The sequence below is a fragment of the Gavialis gangeticus genome, unplaced genomic scaffold (genome assembly GCF_001723915.1).
Source record: "Gavialis gangeticus isolate Ggan-Ray unplaced genomic scaffold, GavGan_comp1, whole genome shotgun sequence".
Classification (NCBI taxonomy): Eukaryota; Metazoa; Chordata; order Crocodylia; family Gavialidae; genus Gavialis; species Gavialis gangeticus.
The window spans coordinates 4,510,034-4,534,480 of record NW_017729008.1 but is presented as its reverse complement, the minus strand read 5'-3'; positions in this window follow the sequence as shown (position 1 = coordinate 4,534,480).

The window sequence follows — 24,447 nt, the reverse complement described above, 5'->3', positions numbered from 1 at the left end:
ATATATATATATATATATATATATATATATATTTATGCGTGTGTGTGTGTGTGTGTGTGTAGAGTGGTCTTTTGTGTTAATTGTGGAAAAACATGGATTTGGGGGTATTTTTAAAAATGTATTTGGGATGCTGCTGCAGCAGTCCAGCTGGCACAAGAGGTAGTGTTCCCAGGTACCAAGTGGCCAAGCCCCAGAAGCTCTAAAGAGTGAGTAGCCCTGAGCTGCTTGCCAGGGCAGCATTTTTTATGGATGGGGCCAGGACAGAGAAGCTTTTTATACTGCTGGGGACAGCACAGGTGCTGGCCCTAGGCTCTCACTCCCCCTGGCTGCAGATCTGGGAGAAGCCAGGCAGAGTTATTTTGCCCCAAGTGGCACAATTTTCTCCACAACAAAGTGCATGTCTGAGCATGTGCACAGAAGCAAAAAGACCCCGGCTCAGATTTGCACCACTTCTATTTTAGCTGCTGCAAGCACATGTGCTTGCATGTGTGGACACACTCTGAGAGGCTAAGTCCCCTTGTCATTGCAAGAAATGATGTCAAAACAGACAACAGAAGGTGCTTGCTAGAGAAGTTTAAGCTGAACATGAAATTTAATCAATCAATAATGATCTGAATTACCTGACTTAAGTACCTTATTATATTATGCTTAAGCATCCCTGTGACCTTTTCATTTCCAATTTTCATATCCAAAGGGAATTAAACACATCAATCATGTGATAACCTTTTATAAAATGAGTTCACTTGCTATATACAGCTGGTTTAGTTAATTTTGGGATCCATGAACCACTAAACTTAAATCATTGAGTGTTTGCTGTAGAAGTTGTGTGGATTCCTTGTCTGCTTAGGACACATCCTGGGTTAAGATAGGATATTTCTGAGTGCATGTCTAGATAGATGGATAGCTTTTTAATAGAATGTTACTACTTTTCTTAATATGATTCTGTACTTCTGATCAGATTCTGTCCTGTTAAGAAGCATTTCTTGAAAAAAAAATGGTACAGAGCTGATATTTTGTGTTAATGTTTATAATCTTTCAATCTGAAGTTATATTGTTCAGCTTGTCTGAAGAAGTATTCTGTGTAACTGAGTTCAATATGCTTATTTTTACAGACTGACTTACACAAAACCCTCTATTATGAATTCATCATATTTATTCTTCTTTCTTTGCTATTTGTTTTAATATGGTAGTTAATTATTTATAAATACCCAGCCTCAAGGTTTGTGCCTAAATTTTTTTATGAAGAAATAGGAGGGAAAGTTTTTGTCCATTTTGATGAAAGGTGGAAAACATTAAACATCCTCTTAGGACCTGACCTAACCTAATACTTAACTGAGTGCTTAATTGTGACCCTTGCTATAAGAATGAAACTCTAGAAAATGTTAAACAAGGATATTTTAAAACAATAACAATTTTTCCTCAACATTGTTTTTCCATCTTTGAATTCTAAATGAATTTGTTATAAATAACAGTTTAATAAAGCATGGAAAGGTGTGTTTAGTCATAGTCCTAAATTGTTCAGGAATATATAGTCCCTTATTCTGGTTTTCTCCTGGTTGCTTTAGCTTAGTTGCTTTTTCCCTCTTGGTGATGGGGAGGGGGGCTGTTACAGAAAGCAGGAAGGGAGGGCAATATTCTATTATTACACTTTAAGGAAGGAAAATGTGAATACCTACTGAAGATTGCAGTGAAAGGTCACTGGATGAAGATACTGAATATAGTCCATGGAAAATATTCACACATGCATGGACACACCTTCCTAGTGAACACCTACATGAATAGAATCCTTAGCTATTACAGATGTCAGTAGCCTGTCCCTTAAAAGGAAAGAGGTGTTTTAAGTGTATTACAGTGCTCTGGGATATCTGTGTGTCATTCAAGCATTTCCTCATGGGCTGTAAGTCTGAGAGTGATTTCCCTTTGGACCATTTCAGGAGTTAGAATTTAGTGGTTGTTTTTAATGTTGACATTCGGGTTTAAATTATTTATAGACAGGATGTGCAGACAATGGTTCATCCCTCAGGATGTCCCATTCACAAGTAACCACCTGCAAAAGCCTGAATCCAAAAGGTTTTAACAGTTTAACACTTTATTTTTTAAAACCTTTGAAGAAGTCATAGTTTCCTTTATAGCAGAAACTAAGCAATGGCCTTCTATTTGTTTTATTACATAGATGAAGTTATACTGCTGATCTGTAATGTGAAAAAAATGGCATTTTGAATTGCAGGTGTTTCTTAATAATAAGAGGAACAAATAATACTGCTTTTAAACATTTTTTCTTATGCAGATCCCATTTTTTTACTAAGTTAGATAGATGGCATTAGCCACTCTTCACAAAGAGAAAAGATGAGGCACAGATTAGTAAAATCACTTCTCCAAAGTGTAAGAAGGCCACCATGTGTAGGGGGTTCATGCTTAATGACTGGTGAAAATATATATCTCAAAACAAAGAAATAAATTTAAAGTAAATATTTAAATGGATATTTTCCAGGAACACTCTCCATGTAGCAGTCTTTTTATTATGCATATTCTAGTCTCTTGTTTACAGCTATGCTTGTATAAATGAAGAAATCCCCTCCCAGCTTTTCAATATCTGACACTAAAATTATATTGTCTAGGGCAAGTATTTCTTTGATATAGGACCTTTGGATTTAATCCATTAGTACTGCACTATGACAAATAGTTCTGGTGCACAAGTAGAAAAAATCCTAGAAATGCTCAAGAAATGGTGCTCCTGTAAAATCTTATTGATGGTAATCATATTACAATCTTTTTTTTTTTCTTTAAGGTTCTGATTCAGAAAGTTACTTGATCATGTCTCACCTGTATGCACATGAATATCTAAATGTATTTTGGCTCAGTTAGGCACATGCTAAAATACCTTTCTGAATCATGGTATAATAAATTAATCACTCTTATGATGGTACATACATGATGTGATGCTGCTGAAGTAGACAGCTTTTGGAGGGCTTGTAAATCTGGACCCCATGGCAATTATTTGAATTAAAGAACCATTTCAAATTTTTGTAAGGCTCCTAAACCTGATAAAAATAGTTTCATTTTCTTTGTAGTTTCACTAGAATATATTAATATTCTACATTTCCTATTTCTGAACAGTTGGTTAGTAAAGCTGTGTCCTGTGTATGTACCTAGTTCATTTTATACATGGAGGCTAGGTACAGATATTCAAAAAACCTAAGGTGGAATTGATCTAAATTATGTGGTTTTCTATAAGTGGTATCATTTACATAGGTAGCAAATAATCCTCTTCATTTCAGTGGAATTCATAACATGAATTTGGACCATACTTAAGGTAATTCTAGATCCCCTTTTTTTAAAAAAAAAGACAATTGGAGATTAGTATTTTAAAAATAATAATAACTTTGTTATGGATAACAGACTTGTTTAGTGCACAAATATCTGGTTTGCTACAAAACAATTACACTCTTTCAATATGTCACATCTGCATACTTTTGTTTCATGATGTCTCATGAAAATGGCTTTTTGAGGAAAAAAGTTTCATTTAGTGATTTGTTGGCGATGTTGCTATACAGTATATGGCACACATGACTTCTCTGAAAGTAATATCCCAAATAATAATGAAGGAGCATACTGAGTGTTTATACTTTCACTGGAAATTACAGTAATGATCATTTAAAAACAGACATTTTTGTGGGACTTTAATATGTCAGTGTCTACAATACATAATAATTTAGATGACAAAAATATTTTGGGATTACAAAATTGTATAATGTTTCATATCTACATGCATTTCAAATCTCATGCATGTAGGTGGGTCAGGATATAAGAAAGGAATGGAAATGGCTTTTTAAAGACATCTACTCAGTGAACTAAAGAAGCAACTTACTTATCTAAATAAGTAAATGTAATAAACTCCTTTGAATGGGACTGACATTTGGATTATTAAAGGGAATTTCAGTGAAAATGCACATGAACATGTATGCTTAAAAGTGAGGCATGGCATTTCAGTTTAAATGGATACCTTATTTTATTTAGCTATGCTAAGCAATTGATTCTATCGTTTTCTGTTTTTATGTTGTACTTTCTTTAAACTATGAGCAACAGAAAGATATCTGGATATTCAGTAGTAGCAAATACCCTTTACATAGTGACAAGTTTAGGGGTGCTGTTATTGTTTTCCATCTGTGGGTTGTTTGTCTTTTTATTGTAAGCTGAGCATTTTGGATAGAGTGGGATATAAGTCTAACAAATACATAAACAAATTAAAATGTAGATATTGTCAAACAGTGATTAAATAGCAGCTTTGCCTAGTTACTAAGCAAGCCCAGCCTGACAAATGCCGTAAGTTCTAAGCCCAGCATGTAGTAGTAAGTGGAAGAAGGAATTAACAACTAAAGCTGAAGCAAGCAAAAGCTGTATTATTTACAGCTGAACATAGTTGACAGGCAAGACTGTCAATGATTTGGTGCAAAGCTTACACTTATGACAGAAAAACGATTCAATAAAATAAGAAACCAAATAAGACCCCTGTCTTTATATTGTCTCAGCCTTTTGAGGTTGTATTGTACTGAGGATGGTACAAAAAACCTGGGAACATACTTCTTGTGAGATGGATGCTGTCAATCAAGTGCATGCTGCTGATAATGAAAGGGAGAAACTGCTGTTTGGAAATGACTTGTTATTGAAGTTCTGTCCACTCCTCAACTTAATCCATAAAGCCGTTTGAACTTGGGTAAAGGGACATATTCCATGTAGCATCCTGATAAGAGAAAGCACATAACACTTTTTTCTACTTTCTATCATGAGAAGATCAGTAGCTCTGATCCTCTTCTTGGCATTATAATACCATTATAAGTGCTGTTTCCCCAGATACAATGTTTAAGGTATGATCATTTAACTCTTAGCGCTCTTTGTAGTTAGTAGCTTAAATCTTTGTCTCATGGAGCTGTCATCTGTAGAAAGGAAAATGTAAATAGTTTCAGTTTCACCTTCACCTCAACTGAAATTAATTCAATTTCTGGGATGAAGAAGCAGCAATTACCATTTTGAACAACAGAATCATATATGTCCAAAAAAATATTATACTATTACTACTAATAATAATATAAAAAGAAATTAATACAGTAGTGTGGTGGATAAAGAAGGAACTATTTCATAAGTCTATGCTACCAACTATCAAATTGCCTCTTTAGCTGTCTATTTCATTGTAGAATTTATTCAGTGAAACCAGATTCATTAAGGAGCAAAGTGTGTCAGGGGCCCTAACAGGCAATCCAGCCTGCGCTAATTGTCTAGGCAGCCACACCTGCCTTGGGTTTCTAACTGATGAGCTCTACTGCAGCTAATTAACTGCCTGACTTCCTGTTGGCTGCTGGGAGTGCAGCCTATCAGCTGAGGCAGTAGACTCCAGGCCAGCCAACAGTTCTGACTTGGGTATGCTCTGGCAAGCCTCCTGGTTACTGTGCTTGCTGACTTTCCTGGTTCCTGATTCCAGTTTCCCTATGCTTCTGGATTCTGCCTTTAGATTGTCCCTTGGATCTGGGAACTTGGGTCCCAAACCCTGAATCAGCCCCTGCCCCCTGCTTTTCCTCAGTGGCCTAATCACTAGGAAAGACTGCTTATGACCCAGTCCCTTATACAAGGTGCTGCAGGTGACAAAATGTACTAGCCTAGATTTGTTTGAAGTAGTGAACTAACTGGAAAAATGTTGAGGGTAGGAAATGCTTTCAATTAATCTAGGCTATTTCTAATGGTTCTAGAATTCCTTTTCATTGAACAATTTATCTGAATGTAAGTATTGTTATATCAAAATAGATCAGAGGACACTATCTCTGATCTGTAGTAAAAACTTAGTGCAGTCAGCTCCCTGTGATACCAGCCTCATTAAAGTACAGTGTTTCATTTAACCCTAGATAGTCCTTTTAAAAGATTTTCTTTTGTTAATGAGTCCCATGCGGATAGTAATTAGTTTCTGTTCTAAATAGAGAGTGATCCTATAGTGTAGTATTGAAGATGTGATGACAACTAATGTTGAGCGCTTTGGAGGAATGTGTAATCAACTACACCTACATCTGTTATACTGTACTGAACTATGGGTGAAAGGGCAGGATTGTTTCTATTGATCATGAGAGAACAACAAGTAGTTTCTCTTTTAGGGTCTGATCTGATCTTTCCATTGATGTCAGTGGAAAGACTTGCATTCTCTTCAATCAGCTCAGGATTAAGCCCTGACTTCGTGAAAATCTTCTTGTTTTGTTTTTTTTCCCCCCCCCCCCTTCCCCCCTCCGTCCCATGTTAACAGCGACTTAAATACTAAAAATAAAAGCCTGGTTCATAATTTGTGTGCGTGCGTGTGTGCGTGTGCGTGTGTGAATAAAGGTACCAAGGTCAGACTAGTTTTAACTTAGGAGTGACTAAAGATTTGTTTTTGAAGATGCTGAGATCAACTTAAAAGTTCTACTTTGTAGACAGATACATTCTAGTCTGACAAATGTCACACTTGTCAAGCAACATTAAGTTCAAAGAGCACTAAACTAAATCTGAAGTAAACAAAGTATTGTGAAAATTGTAGCTAGTCCCAAAAGTCTGCTAAATTTTAGCACAAGTAATCATCCAATAATATTACAAGAGTATTATCTAGCAGCCATGATTTTTCCTACTGAAGGCACATCAGTCACATTAGAGAATGTGAGCAGAACTACTGCATTGTGACTGAGCAGAATTACCACACATTAAATACAATGAGTAACACGTTGTGAACAGCTGAAATAAACAACTCATGAATAACACGTAGTTTGAAAGTTTCTTATTCAAAATACTTAGCAAGTACTTACAGATAACAAACTGTTGTCATTGGCAGTCCCTCAATAGGGGGATGACATCCTTCCAGTAAATAAAGAAGCTATTGCTGAGTGTATAGATGAATGAAGAGGTAAATCTGAGCTCCACATACTGGAAGGCAGATATAGTAAGTAGTTCTGGAAAGAAGGTGTAGATCCTGATGATGCTGGATTAGAGGTTTTTTCCCCTCTGTGTCTCTTGCTATCTGCCTCCAGAGTGAGGGAGGCTTTCTTTAAATAAAATGATCAATATGTTGTTGTATACCATGGTGCCTTCAGGACCATTCAGTACTTGATTCTCCCAGGCATTGATGCTAATATTTAATTTTTTTTCCAGATTGGCCTTAAAGTCCCCTTGAATCTCTTTCCCACCTCTAGAACAGTGAATTAAGAGTAAAGGACCTGCTTGGGGAGCTGGTTGTTAGGCAACCTTATGACAGGATCATCAGGATCTTCCCTATGCCTTTCTGTTGATTAATCAAAGGCCTTAGTTAGATCAAAGAAGACATTGTAAAAATCTTTGTATTGCTTGAGGTACTTCTCCTGCAACTGTTTACCAACAAAGGTAATATCTTTTGTACCTCTGAGTGGTCTGAAACCGCACTGGGACTTGGGTAGAATCTCCTCATCAAGGAAAGCATATTTATTGAGAAGGATGCAGATAAGGATTTTCCCAGCGATAGACAGGAGTATAATACCATACTTGAAAGCTGATCTATCTCCTTTCTTGCATATAGTAACAACTCCTACATCTCTCAAGTCACTAGGACTCTGTTCACATTTCCAGTTTTTCATTATGCTGTGTTGTTGGTGAAAGATCCTTCCCCACCCACCCCCAACCCTTGCTTATAAATTTCAGCTGATATTCCACCAGAACTATGGGGTTTTTTGTTCTTTATCTGCTAATGGCTTTCAAAGACTCTAGATAAGTTGCAAAGTAGTCCTTAATGGGATGTTGTGGAATGGTTTTAGTGGCATTGTCTTTGACATTAGAGGCTTGGTTCAGGAGCTCTTGAAAATGCTTCCAATACTCTCTGGGTGCATCTACAGATGCGTTTCATTCAAGATCAATTTACTTGTGAGTATATGCTCCCAGGCAGGCATCTACATATGCAGGGATGTGGGAACAGATTGAAAAGGAAGCCCTGCTCTCCGATCACTGGCCAGCCACTTCCTTGGCCAGCAGCAGCATGCAGCAGCTGTCACTACCTCTGCTTCCCAGTGCCATGACTGCTCCAGGCCCTGCCCCTGACAGCAACACTCAGTGCTATAGGCTCCTACTGGCTACTGCGCTGACCCTACTGGCCTGCCATGCTAACTCTGATGGCCTGCTGTGCTAACTGGACCCTACCAGTTCCTCTATGTGAAGCAACCACCTGCCTGGCTACACCGTGCCATCCCAGCATCCCATCCTGGTGGCTGGACCCCCACAGAGATGCTGATGATGGGCTGGTAGGTGCTACCACTGGGACCACCCTTGCCATCCTGGGCCTCCAGCCCTGTTGCTTCTGAGAACTCTGGGCCAGCCAGGACTGATGGTTGCATGTTGCCCACCAGACCTGGGACTTTGAGCAGAGGCTGGAGACATTCAGGATGATTCGGGCCACCTTCCTGGACCTCCCTGAAGCAGCACCATCTGCATCTGGAGTGGCAGGAAACCATCGTGCAGCCACCCCTTCCCACAGACACCTGGATGGCCCTCATCCTTCTCAAACTAGCAAAGGTTGGCAGGAATGTTCACGTGGGCCATCACTTGCGTATGGTCAAGGCCACAGCTGGGGAGGCTGTCCTGGAGGTAGGTGGCACCCTCCAGAACATGCTGGGGCATATGGTGCTCTGGGTGCATGACTCCCTGGTGGTGGTGGCAGAGTTCCATGCACTGGTATTCCCCCAGTGCATTAGGGCCCTGGATGGGGCCCACAACCCCATCACCTGCCTGCCCCATGGTGACTACCCTTACTGCAGTCTTACTGCAGAGGAGCTCTTACTTGGTGCTCCAGGCCTTCATTGACCACTGCAGTACCTTCACCAATGTGAGTGCTGGTTGGGCAGGCAGTGCCCATGCTGGAGGTACTGGACTTCCAGCTGGGCACTGTGTTGGTCCCACCGTTCCTCATGGGAGAACCCACCTATCCACATGACTTATGTGATCCTACACGGGCTATCTGAACCCCTGCCAGGCCCACTTTGACTAGTGCCTGGGCCAGACCTAAGCCCTGGTGGAGTGTGACTTAGGCTGCATCAAGCAATACTAGTGCACCCTCACCACCCACCTCAAGGATGCCAAGGGCAACATCCCTGGGTCATAATTGCAATCTGTGTGCTGCATAACATCTGTGAAGCCTGGGGGAAGTTGTTTTATGAGGCCTGGTTAAAGGAGGCATGATGGGCAAGAGATTCATTGCAGAAGGAGCACCACTGTTGCCCTGTGGGGTCAGGCCAACTCTCAGGATCTCAATATTGTGCTGTTAGACAGGAGGGTGTGACATAATTGCACATATACAAACACAAATCAATTAGGTGCATACACACACACACTCAGGCACATACACATACAAACCAGCCTAGGCACATGCATACCTATCAACAATTCAAGCATATACACTATACACCCAAAAGTTAGACAAACATCAATTGTCCATACCCGCACACTCAGTACACATACACAGATCACTAATTTGTACATCATGCACACAATGACACACACACATATATAAATACACATGTACCCACTCACCAGTTCACACACATACAACCCACCTACACATACACACAGGTAAGTTCCTAACTTGGATGGTACAGTATATATGTGTGTGCTTGGGGTACCTGGGATATTTGGGGGAAGTTTAAGGTGAGAGAGAGAGAGTTAAAGTGTAGGGAGTGAAAGTTGCCAGAACCAGGATTAGGACTGGTGGACTAGAGAGAAGCTGGCTGAGGAACTGAGGCTTGGGTTTATTTAACATAAAGTGGCCCCAGGGTTATTCAAGGTCACTGGTGCAAAGGAAAGGAAAAAAAAAAAAAAAAAGCCTGGTGGTAAGGAGGAGACAGCCAGGAAAGAAAGAGAGACAGAAACCTGGGAACTTGGGGCTGGAAACTGAGGCAGACAGCTGAGATATTTCGGGGGGCGGGGGGCTCACAGGTAAGTGGTGGCAAGGAGGAACCAGTCAGGAAACACACAAAAGTCCAACTCAGGGTTTCAAAATAACAGGTTTATTAAACAGACAACACACTACACAGCCCCTTGAAGTTATTGGTTGACACATTCACACGCACTCACAATGGCAGCAGGAGAAAGAGACTCAGTGGAAGGGTTGGAGTCCAGGTAGGGAAGAGAAACAGAGTCCAAGTCCTTGGTTGAAGACGGGGGTGGGGGTGATAGCTACCTATCCAGGCTGAAAGGAGTATTTTTCCAGTAGGTGTTGTCCAGAGGGGGGTAGCTGGCAGGGCCTCTGGGTGGATAGATGGTATGGTGCTGGGTGGTATGGAATGGTTCTGGTCCAGATGGGGAGGACGTCCCAAAGAGTCAGTCTTCATTACCCCTTTTTATGGGGCAGACTACCTCTGATCTCCTATGGGGAGGGCCTGTCCAGGCAATGTCAGTCCTGTTCCAGAGGGTTCCAGGTGTTCTTACTGAGCATGTACAGCTTGGCACAATGGTGGGTTGCCTCATCTTTTGTTTCTTGAATGCTGGGGTGGTTCCAGTGGCTGGGTCCTTGGTCCAAGTATTGGTGTTGATAGTTTGGTCATTCAGAAGGAGCTCTTTTTAGAACTACTGCCATTATCTCTCAAGCACCCTCATTCATCCCCATTCATTCAGGAACAAAGTTACATAGGAGGGGTAATATGAGTCATAGGTTACACAACCTGGCCTAGGGATAAGATGGAGGCTTGACCTGATTTATGCTAACTTACATATATAGGCATAAAACAGTAATTGCACAATATAAAAGCAGTAAAAAAATCAATACAAACATAATAATTATCACTTATAAAACAATGGATATCTATATCAAAATAGCAGGGCACTTATTTGCAGAGGGGAGAGAAATAAAACTTACTACCTAAAATAAAATGTTAAAGCTTATCCTACATCTTAGCTTACTTATATTTATCTATAGGGAATAGACAGGGAGAGACAATATCAGAAATGGTTGAGGAAGGGGAGGGAATGCATTTTAAAGAAAAAAAAAGAAAAACTGGGGGTTTTGCTACACCACCTGTGGTGGCACCAACAGCAGCAGCAGTGGAAGCACCAGTTGCAGCAGCATGATGAAGCTGTGGGTAAGATGCACATCTGCCCAAGCACTGGGTGTGAGAGGTGCTGCCTCCCCACTGTAACTTGCCTGGACAGCTGTCCACAGACCTCCCACCCTTTCCCCCTTCCCTGCAGCACCACACACACTACAGACTCATCTCAGAACAACAGTTTTTATTTCCCTTGCATCAAACAGACACCCAGCTCCTTCCCAGACAACAGAGCCCCTTCATCACCTACCACACCCACCAATAATAAAACACTCTTCCCTGTGCAAATTCTTTACAATGTTGTGATTTCTGTGGGTGCCCTCTAGGAGTGGGCGGCCATGGGGTGGAGACACCTTGGAATGAAGCCCAAGGACAGGTGGCCAGAAGCATGGCCTTTGGCCATTCCTCCATAGGTGTGCATGCCATGGAGCTCTTGGCAGGTGCGGGGGGGCCCACCCAGGGAAATGGCAGCTGCTGGTCACCAGTGCAGGGGGGTCCCCCTCTGGCATCCTATGTCCAAGGCTAGCAGGGCCAATGTGTGGTCCTTGGCCCACTGCAGGCAGCTCTGGCTCCACAAATGTATGGAAACAGGGTGAGCAGTGGGCTGGGTCACAGGGGACCTAGCGAGGGGCCAAGCAGGTGGCACTGGACTTCCATCCAGGCCCATGAGGGGGCCTGCTGCTGGGCAGTGGGCAGCTTCCAGGGGCCAGATGGGACTACAAGTGGGAGCAGCACAGCAGGCAGCACAAAGGTGACCACTAGGGCCAGGACAGTGCCCAGTACCCAGAACTCATCCTCCAGGGCCTCCACCCAACACTGCTCCTGCAAGGCCTCCACATGCTCATCATGGTCCCACACATCTTTGCAGGCAACATCATCTACTTGCCAGGCACACGCATCCACCAGATGGTTCTCCAACGCTGTCACAGGCTGGTACAGGAGGAGTGTGTGGTTCTGGGTCTTTCTTCTACAGACCTTGTGTATCTGCAGGACCCCAGGCTTAGGTGGTGGCAACCCTGAGCTTGCATCCCAGCAGCCAACTGTGGCCTCTCCTCTGTGTGCACTGCAAAGCCTGAGAAAGCCATGAGAAAGAAGCCATTTGTGAGAGTTTGCAACATTTCTGAGATAAGATACTCTGCCTGTATAAGGGGCCATGCACTGCCTGGCCTCAGATCAGGGATCAAGGGGTTCCCAGGGACCCTGGTAAATTGGACAGGCAAGTCTAGGCCCAAAGAGCTGCCCGCTGATCCAGCCAACCCTGCTCCCCTGGGGCTGCTGGAGGCAGGATGCCTCTGGCCAGTACCCCCTGCCCCATTCCCAGGCCAGGCCAGGCTGCTAGCAGTGCCTGCTGCCACAGTTCCAGATCCCACTTCCCCTGCTATTGGACCAGTGATGTGTCACTGGTGGAGGGCCCCTCAGGATGTCAAAAGCTAGTTCCACTGAGCTCCCCACCAACAGCTTGGGGAGTCCAGGTCAGTCCCTGTCCTGACAGTTCTGCAGCTTCAGCCCCAGCCACGAAGCATCACCAGCCATGTCACCACCAGCTGCCAGCAATGCAAGCCCTGGGTCTTGCCTCAGGCTGGCCCCTTAGTGGTGAAGTTGCCTGGGAGCAGATTTGCTCCTGGTTGGAGTCTACATGTTTACTGCACAGTAACTACTTGTGAGTAAATTTGCTCCTTGCATTTGCAGGTAGCACCATTACTTGTGAGTAGAGATTTTTTTTTAACTGCACTGTAAGATGTGGACATATAGATGTGCATGCTTACTTTGCAGTAAACTACACTACTTATCAGTAAAGTGTCTTATGTAAATGCACCCACTGATTTTTCTTTTTCTCCTAAAGCTGTGCATGTTGTGATGGTCAGCAGACTTTTGAATCTTTCTTGCTTTGTTCTCCCACCACTTGTTTTTTCACTTTCCAATTTTCCTCTTGGTCTTGGCTTTAATATGTTGATAAATGGTAAGGTGATGCCATTCTGAAAAGCTTTGAAGTCTCTCCTTTGTCTGTCAATGACAGCATGAATTTACTTGTTTTCATTGAACAAGTCCTGATGTTTCTTTGTGGAGAAGCATAGACATTCTTCACATGCCTCATGGATGTTTTGAGGCTCTTCTGGTGATCGATGGTGTCAAAGTCATCAGGGTGGTCAGAGTGTTTCTCAATGACACACTGCTGGAGTTTAGTACTCTTAGCAGGGTCTTTCAGGAACTTGATATTGAACCTATTCCTCAGTTGCTTCTTTTGTTTACATAATTTGGGGATTATACAAATAGACATGATCAAACAATGTTCTGTCCAGAAGTCATCTGTGCTGGTCCTAACTCTAATAGTATGAACTCTGTAACAGTCCTAGACATGTACTATCATGTAGTCAGTCATGTGCTAGTACTTTGACCTGGGGTGCATCCATGATATCTTCCATTCCTTGTTTTGGAGAACTAAGGAGTTAGTGATAAGAGTGTGTTCTGAATACCTGCTCAAGAGAAGAATTGTATTTGAATTTGTTTCCTCCACCCTCTTACTTCCCAAGTGTTACTGTCCATAGCTCAGAATCTATGCCCACTCCAACACAGAAACTGCCAAGAAGAATTATCTTGGCTTTTTGGGGACAGGTGACAGGAGTTGGATGACTTTAGAATAAAATTTTTCTTTTCTTTAATCATCTGCATCAAAGTTTATGGTGTAGGTGCTGATTCATGTCAGCTGGATGTTCTGAGATCTAAATAATAATCTTGGTCCTGATAGAAAAAACAATGTCATAGATGGCCACATCTACATGAGCAGGGTCACATGTTTGAAGTATTACAAATAATAGCAAATTTTGCCTCAGTTCTGCAAATCAGCACTGCTGCACATGGTCTAACATGCAATGTGTGCAGTTTGTGGTGCCCCAAAGATGTTCATTGCACAACAAACTAAGGGTGTGGAAACTTTGGGTTCTGATTTAATTCAGAGGAGATTCTCCCCAATTTGGCAGCCAAATCTCCAAATCCAAACTGAATCAGGAGACCAGTAAAAAGGTGTGAATTGATTTGAAGCTCCCCAAATTGATTTGGAGAGCTTTGGAGTTTTGGGCAGTCCCTGCTTGCCACCGCATGGAGCTGGACTCCTGCCCCACCCAGCCATCTCCTGGCTTTTAAAAAAAAATAAAAAAGCCACACTCACCAGCTGCTGTAGTGGCTATCGGGGCTTCTGATGGCTCCTGGCAGAGCCCCCCACACAGCATGAGGCAGTGGGGAGCAGTGGGTATTTCCCCCTGCCTGGCAGGAGCCAATGACTGGGGGTTCTTTTTCTTTCTTTTTTATTTTTAAAGAACTGGGAGCTGGGGCTGGGTGGGGTAGCCATGGTTGGGGGGGCAGGGCTGGGAGAACAGGCGGCAGATGGAGGCTCATGGCAGAGTGCCCCATGCAGCATGGGGCATTGGGAATTGCTCCCCCCACACTTGAGTGCCATGCTGGGGCCAGGGGGGCAGCCATTGGTAGGGCTGAGAGAGTGGGAGCGGGATGGGACCTGTCTGATTTGGATATTTGGCAGATTTGGTGGTGGCCAAATCTCTGCATCAGATTCAGATGAATAGATTCAGGACAGTAATTCAAATCACCGAATTGAATCGCTGTCCTCCAAATTGGCTGAATCCAAAGTGAATACGAACCACTTCACACAGGCCTACCACAAACCCTACATTCCTGCATATTTGGATCTGGCTGATGTGTTTGTCTTTTTCATATTTTCCTTTCCAGAAACAAGGTGTTGTTACCACAATGCTTGATGAGCTGCCCCTTTCCTGAACATCTGGTCTCAATAAGTGCAGCAATGTCAGTATCAAATTGTTCAAGTTCTCTGACTATGAATGTGGCCTTCACACCATGTGGTCACTGTTGGGTTGTCCCTGAGAGTGTAAACATTTTAGGTTGTATATTGTACTACTTGATTAGGATTGCCAATAGAGCAACCCCACTGACCACAATATTCCAGTCAGGTGAAATAAGACCGACTATCTTAGGGCACCTTTTCTATCCCCCACCCCATACAAGGTGAACAGAGTGGATCCTAAATATACTTACTTAGTTATGATTGCTGCTGAATTGCACATCTATCTTAATTGCAAATACAGAATGACCATCATGTATTCATCACCTTAATGTTGGTTAGTTTCTGGTATTCACTAGAACATGACCTCATTGCCACGTATTCATTGCTGGAAGACTTGTTATTGAAGTAAGATGGATGCATGTCATTTTTGTAATGTGGGGAATCTGTTGTTCATTAGAGCCATACAATACTCCACGGTAAAGAACTCTTAATCTGATGGCAAGGAAAATCTACACATTTTGGGGGTTAGGAGGCAATAGGGGCATGTGCTAATGACTAGCATAAGCTGCTAGTCACTGACCAACACTGAGCTGATGGGTATATGCTGGTCATTTTTACTTGCAACTGAGACAGATGTGCAATTTGGTAGCAGCAATCATGACTATTCCACTGCAGCCTATATCGACATGTGCAGCCATTGTGAAGTATTCTTACTTCATCGACCTGCTCCAGCACTGGGGGGAGTTATTTTTATTTCTGTATTGTTGTTAGGCTGGAAACCTACTCTTGGCCTTGCCACCATTAGTAACCCTACTAGGCATGTAAAACTCCAGACAGCACCATTTTCAAGGACCATGGTAGCGTGCAAGCCTCTCGTCAAGGTTATGACCCATGGGAGGGCATAACAAATACACTGTGAGGACAGTCAGTTTCATTTTGCAAGCAAATCATCAAATCAAAAAAGTAATATGTGTTATGAGTACAATCTTTTATGAATGGGTTTGACACCACACTTCATTTTAATCAACTTCAATATAAACATATTTTGTTCTTGAAAACTCTAAAGAATTATCTTAATGAGGGGTAGAAAAGGGGAAGAAAAAAATATCAGATTCCTGCTACCCACTATCTTATCATCAATCATATTTATAACATCTTGAGAATATATATCTATAGTTCAATTACATCCAGCAAAAATGGGTGCATATTTTTTAACATTACAGGTAGCTAGGAAATGAATCAAAGAGAAGAAAGGAAGCTGTCAGGGGATCTCATGTTAGAGTTAATGGAGCCAGAAGGATTTTGTAGGAACTTTATAACAACAACAGCAATTAAAACAATTCTGTTTCTTACATTTAAATGACCCATAGACACTCTCTAAGTGGGACCCCTCACTTTATTTGCTCAGGGACACCATGCAGAAAAGCACATGAAGTAGAGGTTGGTACACATTTTATTCGCCAGCCAGAAGATACAGAAGAAAACAACCATGACACTCTTCCTGTCCTAATCACCTACCTCAAATAATCACTCTTCATCAGATTCCCAGGACCATACAGAAAATGGATATGTGAATATGACAAATATGGCACTCTACAGATTAATACATATTTATAAACAATGAACCAATTAATCTTCTTAAATAGAAGGTAAGAGTGAGAGAAAAGCCTTATTCCTTAAAAAACTTTTGACCAGCAGTCAAGATTAAAGCTAGCATGTTAGGTTTATGGTTTAGACTTTGTCCTGACTCCTGTAAATATTGTCTGTGGTCACTTGCCTGTGTTGAGCCAAGAAAGATTATTTAATTTTACCCGCCTTTCACTTAAAAACACCAAAATTCAGTATCTTTCATTCTGAAGGATTATTTATGCCCTTCTTTAGCTGGAACTGGAGCCTTTTTGCTAAAAAAAAAAGGTACGTATTGGCACCTTTATGTTTATCCCAAACTTATAATAAAAAGCTATTCTGGCCCTTTTTTTTTTTTTTTTTTTGGAAAGCTGATAAAGGTAAAACTTTTCTGCAGGACAAAATTACTTCTGCCTTCATCTTAATGACAGAGAAATTACCTGCCATTCCAGATACTCCCCTTGATTACACATACCGTGGTAAAGTAATTCCTGTACTTGGCAAGACCTTGACTCACTGAAACATCTGAAGAATCTTATTAGTTCTAAAGGAATTCCTCTTTTAAAGATAGAACATATTTATGTTATGCCTAATACAAATATAGTTTTGCCCAGCCTTCTGGTTCTTTGGGTTGGATGAGTGGTACAGGCCCAGTTCTGCCCACTCCAGCATCTGGCAGTCCATGGACCTGATGCTGTATGTGGGTTTGGCCTACATGCCTGATACAGCATGGGATCAATACATGAGGTCGGGCTGTGGATGTGATCTGTAACAGAACCTCATCCCAGGGATGGCCTTGATGCCCCTGGAGGCCATTCAACTCCTGCCCTACTCCAGGTTATCAGAGTTCCCTCCCTTTTTCCCACTCCTGCCAAACCTTGATGGAATTATTTTAGTGTTAAAGGAAGGCTATCCCAGGGTCCCAGAGTAAACTCCAGTTCACTTTGGCCAGTGAGTCCCTGTTGTATGTAACTGAACACAATCCTGCCCTTCACGCATTAAGTTGTGAACCTCCTGACAGTGCCCTGGCAGAGCCTCAGGGTACTAGTTGCCTTATGGGCTATTTGTGGTCTCTGTTCTCTCTTGTAGATATGCCCATGCCTTGCAGATGTTATTTTGTCAATGGTCTCTGCCTTGGTAGGAACCTAAGCACTCTTGGCTTTAGCCCACCATTGTTTTTGCTGAAAGCCTCCAGCCCAGTCCCACTTACTTTGGTCCAGCTATCTTGGCACCTGTCCTCTCTATGCCTCTGGGCCCCTGGTTCTGTCTTGGTCTCAGGTCTCTGGGCCCTGGCCTTGTCTCAGATTCTGTCCCAATCCCTTAAGATAAGCAGCTCACAATTTATCCCAGCCACCTGGTGTCCCTGACCCAGGTGAAGCTGTTTGTAACTGGTCTTAGCCCCCCTGGCATCTCTTGCCCAGGGCAAGGCTGCTCATTGTCTGACTCAGCCCTCCTAGTCCAGGAAAAGCTGCTCTTATTTTCTCAGACCCTGGCACTTTAAGCAGGTTCATCCCCCTCAGTCCCTGACTCTGCAGGGATGCTATATCCATCCTCCAAACTGTTTGGGCTTCTGCTCCACACAGCCCACTGGGTGCTAGACCATGGAAGGTCTCTATATTGGGTGTCCCTTAAGCACCCCTGTGGTCTCCTATCCACCCCTTTTAGGCATATCCAGTCCTCCCAGCATCTAGTTTCATCAAAATATAAATACAAGAAAACTATTTCAAGTAAAATTTTCCCCCATTAAGGGTCATCACCTCCTTGTAAGCTATATGTCCCCCTTAGCTCTGTCCATTCAGCTCTCTGAGAGAGGCTGGACACTAGTCAGTCCATCTTCTGAAGCCATCTCACTCAGGAGCTCCACTCTCTGCATTCTGCAAGGTCAGACTGCCTGCTTGCTCTCAGGCACTTGTCTTATGTGCCCCAAAGCACCACCCCCTTCCCACACAGGGGTTTCTGCTTTGGCTTTGTGGCCTGCCTGCCCTTCTCTGCTGCAGCTTAGCCCAGATGTTTGCACTCTTTACTTCGGAGCTTCCTGGATGTCTGCCTCTTAGCTGCTTAGTGCAGTCCAGCTAACTCCTGGATAGTTGCACCTTAGAGGTAGCTTTTATACTTGCTGCCCTGCTTACTTGCCCTGCCCTACTTACTGGCCTGCTTACTTTCCAGCAGCTGTTCTTTACCCACCTACCTGTCTTACATAGCAAGCTTGGCTTGTTGTGCTCTCCCTTAAAATAACAGAAGCCCCTGCCTTCCTCTTACAGCTCTGGCACACTGGATTTGCCCCATGTGCAACTGAACCTGTGCTACATCCAGCAGTACTCTAGCCCAACCATATACCACTGGACCCAGCTCCAGAGTGAACATGTGTTCCAGTGTAATTTAATGTCCAGGGCCCTGTAATCCATCCTGTGAGGATCTCCAAAGGTCTGGAAATTAATCCTGCCACTGCTGTCCAATGCAGCAAAATTTACAGACCTCTGGGGAGACAAATGGGCTAAATGACAGGGCCTCCTGGGTTGGATCTGGTCCACAGGTCAGAGATGGAGCACAATTTTTTAGTTGGACAAAAATGTTTAAGTGCTGGATCCAAAATACAAACTGTTAACTAATAATACATTTGAAATTGTTTTGCCAGTCATGTTTTTCCAAATGCCCTCAAAACAGTAAGATTAATAATAAGAGTAATAATAATTACTAACCTATGTGCCCCTAAAGGAGGGAGGATCGAGACCACTGCTACCAAGAAAAAGTGATGGGTGGTGGTGGTGGTTGGTGACTCACTCCTTCACAGAACAGTCAACCATCCACTGGCCAGACCTTTTGGCTTGGGAGGTCTGCTTCCTGCCAGGAACCTGCATCTGAGATGTCACATAAAAGTTGCCCAGACTCTAACTACCATCTCATGCTGCTCATCCATTTGGACATTAACAATACTACAAGGAGTGATTTTTAAGCAGATAAAAAATGACTACATGGTTCTGGATGCAGAGGTGAGGGGAAGAAGCCCCAGGTGATGTTCTCATTTATCCTTCTAGTTAAGGGTAAAGATGCAGTGAGGGGCATTCACATTATAGAGATCAGCATATAATTGCACAGAGGGGGTCATCAGCAGGGTTTTGGCCTCTTTGACCATGAGATAGTGTTCCAGGAAGATGGACTGCTGGGAAGAGATGGGCTCCACCTGATAAAGAGAGAGAAGATTATCTTTGTGTATAGGATTGCTAGCCTAGTGAAGAGGACTTTAAACCAGGTTCACTAGGGGATGGAGGCAAAACCTTAGATGTAGGTAAAGAACTTGGAGACTGGATAAAATATTAGTAAGAGGAAACAAACATTAAGAACTGGAGGTTTCAGTATAAGCAAAGAGTTATAATATAATTGGGATTAGGGAGACATGGTAGGTTAATTTACATGATTAGGGCAATGCTATGTATGCATATAGTTTGTTCAGGAAAGATAGGCAGGGGAAAGGAGAGAAGGTGTTGCCCTATATATAAAGGCAATGTACATATGTTCTGAAATGCAGTAAAAAGTGGAAAGTAATCTTGTTGAAAACCTCTCAGTAAAGGTCAGAAGAGAGAGAAGCAAGGGGGATGTCATGGTGGGCATCTGCTATGGGCCTCCAAACCAAGAGGGGGAGGTAGATGAGGTCTTCTTTAAAAAAATGACAGAAGTTTCCCCAAATTGCATGGCTTGATTCTCATGGGGGAATTTAATTATTGTGGCATCTTTTAGGAGGGAAACACAGCAGTGCACAAGCAGTTCAGCAAGTTCCTGTATTGTGTTGGGAATAACTTTTTGATTCATATGGTAAAGGGGCCAATAAGCTCTTCTTGACTTGGGTGACACTTACACAACATAATACAGTTCAAGATCCTAAGGGGAGGAAGGAAGAGAAAACCAAAATAAGGACACTGGATTCGAGAAAAGCAAACTTTAACAAACTCAGTGACCTGGTGGGCAGGATCCCTCGGGAGGCAAATCTGAGGGGAAAAGGAGACCAGGAGCCATGGCTGTACTTTAAGGAGGCTCTTTTAAGGGTATAGGAGCAAGCTATCATGATTTTATAGAAGAATGGGAAGTGCAAGAGGAGACCAGCCTGACTATACATGAATCTCTTCAAGGAGGTGAAACTCATAGAGGAATCTTACAAAAAATGGAAACTTGATCATAGTACTATAGAAGAGCATGCCGGAAGACAATTAGGAAGGGTGAGACACAATTTGAGATACAGTTGGCAAGGGACATAAAAGCCAATAAAATGGGATTCCATAGGTATGTCAAAAATGAGAGGAAGACCAATGATGCCATAGGTCCCCTACAGAAAGCTGAAGGCAAATAATCACAGATGATGCAAAGACAGCTGAAATACTGAAATACTTTTTTACTTCAATTTTTGCAAATAGGAGCTGCTACCACATAATGAGTGAAGTTTGCAACAGAGATAGGGAAGGAACCATACAGCCTAGAGTAACAGGTTATGGGTTGTTTAAAGAAACTAGGTGCTTTCAAGTTGTTAGGGCTAAATGGGATGCATCCTAGGCTAATGAAGGAATTGGGTGAGTTAATTCTGGAGCCATTGGCTATCTTGGCTATTCCTTTTTAAGATCTCCTGGAGGTCAGGTGTAGTCCTGGATGACTAGAAAAGGGCAAATATAGTGCCTATCATTAAGAAAGGAAAGAAGGGCTGGAGGATACATACCATTCAGCCTGACCTCTATACCTGGACAAATAATGGAGCAGGTCTTCAGCAAAGATATTGTGAAGTACCTAGAGGATAACAAGATGATCAGGAACTGCCAGTATGGATTCACTAATCTGATTTTCTTCTATGATAAAGTGACAGAATCTTTGAATGAGTGAAGAGTAGTGGACGTGGTATACCTTGACTTTAGCGAGACTTTTGACAGTGTCTTTCTACAACATTTCCTGTAACAAGCTAAAGAAAAATAGACTAGATGAAAGTGCTGTAAGGTAGATACATAGCTGGTTGGATGTCTAGTTGTAGGGAGGTATCAAATGGAGTTACCAAGGGGTCTGTCCTGGGTCTGATATTGTTTGACATATTCATTAATGATTTGGATGATGGGGTTGAGTGCACATTTAGCAAATTTCCTGATGACACCAGGTTGGATGGACTTTAGACACTCTGAAGGTCAGGGCTAAAATCCAGAATGACCTAGGTAGACTGGAGAAATGGTCCACAAACAATCAGATGAGATTCAGAAAGGACAACTGCAAAGTCCTGCACTTGGGACAGAATAACTGCATGCGCAAATACAGAGTGGGGAATGACTGGCTAGGCTGCAGTACCGCAGAGAAGGACCTGGAGGTTACAGTAACCATAAGCTGAATATGAGCCAAACCTGCTCTTGTTGCAAAAAAGCCAACAACATACCAGCTGTGTGTACACAAGTACACTACTCCTACAACACCACTAGCTCATTACAAGTACATAGTAGCTTGTTACTACTGCACAGTACTGTTGCATCATGGTTGGTGCCCTGTGACACTACTGTGCAGTAATAATGAGCTACTGTGCAGTTGTAATGAGCTATTGCACAGTAAGCATCTTGTGTAGCTGCGGCTACTGGGTTATATTAATGAGATGGCCACTTGCAGATCAAAGGATGTGAATCTTCCACTGTATTCAGCACTAGTGAGGCCTAACCTGGAGTTCTGGGCCGAGTTTTGGGCCCTACACTGTAGGAAGGATGTGCACAGTTTGGCAAGAGTACAGTGCAAAAATGATCAGGGGCCAGGAAAACAAAATTTATGAAGAGAGGCTGAAAGGATTAGGATTATTTAGTCTGGAGAAGAGAAGGGTGAGGGGTGGATTTGAAAACAGTCTTCAAATACATGAAGAATTATAATAGAGAGGATGGTGATGGGCTTTTCTTTGTGGCTGTAGGAGACAGAACTAGGAGTAATGACCCCAAGCTGTAGCAGGGGAAACTGAGACTGGAGAGCAGGAGTAACTTTCTGATTATGATAGGTGTAACAGGCTACCTAGAGAAGTTGTGGAATTTCCACCCCTGGAAACTATAAAAAGCAGGTTAGATGAACACTTGCCTGGGATGATTCTGGTTTCAATGTAGGGTTTCACTAAATGATCTTCTGAGGTCCTTCCAGCCCTACTTTCCTATGATCCGATAATTAAAGTTTGCAACTCATATAGATCAAATCAGCATAATCTAAAATGACTCTGGAAAAAGAAAATCATGTGTTCTATGCTGTCCCCTGTACTCTATTAAGACCTCCACTAAGGCTCTGGAATTTATTCCCATTTATGAATATCAGCATTCAGCCTTATTTTCATGTATGTGGCAAGAAGAGAGGCCAGATAACACTGTTCTTGTCAGGTAGACTGAGGACACACATTAACTATGATTGTTGCCTGTGTTTCCTTCCCAGTGTCCCCAGAACCATTCCTACACAAATCACAATGAAAAGTCTCAAACTAATTATGAATAAGTTCCCAGGGGAAAAAATATCTGGAAATTTTCAAGGAAATGAAAGTACAGATTGGAAATTAAAAAGTAATGCATTCTCTGTCCGGCACAGAGCAAGAAATATGCATGTTAACAGGATGTATGCATAGAACTACAGACTATGCAATGATAAGCTAATTGATTTCACTGATTTAGTTTTCAAACTGTAACATATTACCAGATTGTTGTCCCATTCCTGTCACCAGGAAGGTATTGTTACCCAAGACTGTGTTGTGTTATATAATATAGAATCTGTTCAATTAGGGACTTTGGGCAAGGCACTTTCAGTAGAGAGAAGAAAGAAAAGCCAGATGAGAAGGAATAAAGGAGCAAGAAACAAGGATTTCTAACCAGTGAGATTAAGCAGGATACTCTGGTTAGAGGATGGTTAAATAGGCAGATGGAATCAAGAGAAAAAAAAGTATAAGGAAATTCACTACTCTCTATGCAGAACTGGTAATATCCATCTCTGAATCTGTGTACATCTTTTATTAGATATGCAACTGGATGATATTTCTCCTGAGATTAACTGATTTAAGTTTTGATTCTATAGCACAAAAAAGAGATGGAGTGTCCATATATGTTTCTATTAGTTAAAAGTTAAGTTTCAGCCCAGTTATGAAAATCATGTTTTAGGCTAAATACAGACAGACAAAACACCCAAGGCTGAATTGCTTCAATCTTTGCGTAGATTTCTGGAACCCCAAGTGAACAAACATTCACTTGGGGTTCCAGAAATGCAGTCATATGCCTGCAGTCATCCCAGTCAGAAACCAGGGGATGCTAGAGCCTGCCTCCCTGCTTGGCTGGAGCAGACAGCTTGGGCCAAGGCTAGCGTGCCCACCTTGTGAGGGGGAGCTTTCAGCGGAGGTACAAAGCATCCTGGAAGGATGGGGCAACTATGAGTTAACTTGAATCTGGAGGGGATTTTGGACAAGGATTCAGTAAACCCATTTAACTTAAATAGATTCCATAGATTTCATAGACATTAGGGCTGGAAAGGACCTTGGAAGATCATAGAGTCCAGCCCCCTGCCCCAGGGGCAGAAAGTCACCTGGGGTCATAGGATCCCAGCAAGATAAGCATCCAAATTTCTCTTGAAGGTGTTCAAAGTAGGTGCTTGAACCACCTCTGATGACAGGCTATTCCAGACCTTGGAGGTTCAGACAGCAAAGAAATTCTTCCTTATGTTCAGCCTGAAACAGTCTTGCTGGAATTTATAACCATTCAACCTTGTCATCCCTTGAGGTGCTCTGGTGAACAAAGGTTCCACCAGATACTGGTGGTCACCCCTTATAAATTTAAAGGTGGCCATCAGATCGCCCCTGAGCTGGTGCTTTTCCAGGCTGAAGAGTCCCACAGCTCTCAGCCTGTCATTGTAAGGTATATTTTCCTGACCTCTGATCATGCACGTGGCTCTTCTCTGGACTCTCTCAAGCTTCTCCACATC